We start from the raw sequence: 2,693 nt of genomic DNA on the forward strand, positions 1-2,693 counted from the left end.
GCCCATCCCCTCTGGGGGGTGATTTCTCGCTTTCTGTCTCTCTGTCTCTCTCTGTCTGTCTGGCGAGCGCACGCGCCCTATAGCGAAACCCTCTCCCCCCCCCCAAAAAAAGGGGGAAGAGAAAGAACATGGAAACATGGAGTGTCTACAATGTGTAAGACACTATTCTAGAAATGTATTTATCCTACCTGTTCATATTCAGTGATAATTCTTTTTAGTTTTTTCATGTTGGTTGAAAAATACTATAGGGCTGGCCTTTGTAGTGCAGTGATTAAGCACTGAACAGAGGAACCTGAATCCCACATGGCCGATCAGGGTCCCAGCCCCGAAAAAAAAAAAAAAAAAAAAAAAGAAAAGAAAAGAAAAGAAAAGAAAAAAATAGCATGATTAATAAAAGTAACAATTTATTTTTATTTGTTTTATAATTTTATCTTTTTTTTTAGGTTTTTGCCACAGGGCATGTGTGTTTGCCAGAGAGAGACAGGGAGAGACAGAGAGAGAACAGAGAGGAAAAGTGAGAAATAATCCACTGGGAGGATAGCAATGCTGCAACCCCTTCTCTTCCATTCTATTAAAATTTTAAATGTATAAAATGCATAGAAATATCATAAACTCATTTTTAAAAGAGAAAAGAGAAAAACGGAAAAAAAATCTGTACCCTAGCATTAGATACAATTACTGTTAATTCAATGTATTTTTTCTAACACTCTGGAAAGATGAAAATATTCTTTTAAATTATACTTTTCAAGTTGTTATATATAGTTTTCTTCAGTTCAATTGTATCACAATTTTTTGTCATTATGTGATCTTTGGGTGCAAAACAATTCTGAGGAGTTATGGGAGGTGCTTGGATTTGCATAGATATGTGTGAATTTCACAGGTCCTGTATTTCCTAATTGTAGAGGTAAATCCCTGACATAATATCCTGAGGACCTCACTATCTACTCCAAGGATGTTCTGGACCAAGAGCCCTTCCCCCAGTACAACCCAGTTCTTACCTTATTTGAGAGTGCCATCTAATCTTTGTGTTGGCAGCAATGTCCAAGAGAGAGTTGCTGCTTTCATTCAGTGGCCATTTGTAGAATCTATTCATAGATGCAAATTTGCCCTTTTAGTCTCACTTTGCTAGCAGCAGCCAGGGTTGCTGTGCCACACAAAGCAATTCTTTCCCCGTCTGCTTTCCAGCGACATTTCTTTGAACCTAATCATAACTAGTTTTATCCTTCTTGCCCATCCAAAGGATATTGGTAGCTATACCTAGGTTAGGGAATAATTTTTAATAGAAAAAATAAAAGGAAGCAAGTTAGTAGGGTTATGGTTTATCTAAAAGAGCTAAACAAGAACTGGAGTAATTTCACAGTTCCAACAAAACAAAATCCTTTTAATTTGCACCCAAATGAAACACACTCAAGGAGTATGATTGCCAGGAGAGTTTGGGTAGTATTTTCTGTTTCCAAGGACCATTATATTTGCCAGGATGTAAATAGTACCTATTCAAGTGTTAAAAATAAAAGTTGCAAACAGTACCTGTTCAGGGTTCTCTTTTCTATGTATTCTATAGCGCCCCAGAGGTGCTCTATTATTCCCTTAGAATAAGCTGTTTTGCTCATGATTTTTGAGCATTAAACAAATCCACTAATTCTCAGAGCATTAAATGTCTGAATTCATTTGGCAAAGCTGAATGTCAGAGTGGTTTTTGAAACGAGAATAAACATAGAGCCATTTATTACTAGTGATTGCACTAACAGTTATAACAACTGGATTCTGCCAAATAGAGGTCAAGGCACACCCTACATTTTCTACTGTGCTAGATTAACCCTGCACAGTGGTGCCCTCCCACCAGTGTGAAAATGGGATAATCACTAATGTCTTCAAGATAGCTTAGGGATGTGTTATGAATTAATCCATGTTCCAAGTTGTTTGCTCTAAGGCAGATATGCATTTTCATTCATTCAACAAACATTTATTGAGTACCTACCCTGTTTCAGATGCTGCATTTCCAGGATACAGTTTATTAGACTAGGGTGAGCTATTTTCCACACAAGCCTCTTAGAAATTTGTTTTTCCTGTCCTTCTCCCTCTGAAGAGCCCACCCTCTAAACAGTGCACTTCATCAGCTAGCTCCCAGCATGACACATCTATGCAAGTAGGAAGGAAAGTGTTAACAGCTAGTCTGCAGTCCAGCTTTCACACTTTGGGGACATACTAGGGAAAAAAATGTCCTGGTCAAATCTCCTTGTGGATTTGCTATTAATAATTTGACTTCTGATATTATATGCTAATGGAAACTCCTTATTTGTGGAATGCTTTTGTTAAGATATGCCAGATTTGTCTAGAATTACTTATGGCAAATACACCCTTAATCTATGGATTTCCAAGGCATGATCAGCTGGAAAATGGTCACTCTTTTAATGATCAGAGTACAAGATGAGGATATCTTATGACAAAAATAGCTCCTTTTATTTAAATGATGCCTCCCTCATCCCCCCCCCATTGTAACACTTAGAGATCTCACATGTTAAATCTGGGCCGAGATCATCCCATCTACATTTATGATTCTCTAAGGACAGACTACATCTTATTCTTCATTGTGAAATTGTGCCCAGTACAGTACACAGAACCTTGAAAACACTCAATAAATGTTTAATTCAATTAAAATAAAAAATATATTTAAAATGCCCACTTAAAAATGG

Source organism: Tupaia chinensis, unplaced genomic scaffold, assembly GCF_000334495.1.
Source record: "Tupaia chinensis unplaced genomic scaffold, TupChi_1.0 Scaffold139055_1, whole genome shotgun sequence".
Taxonomy (NCBI): Eukaryota; Metazoa; Chordata; class Mammalia; order Scandentia; family Tupaiidae; genus Tupaia; species Tupaia belangeri.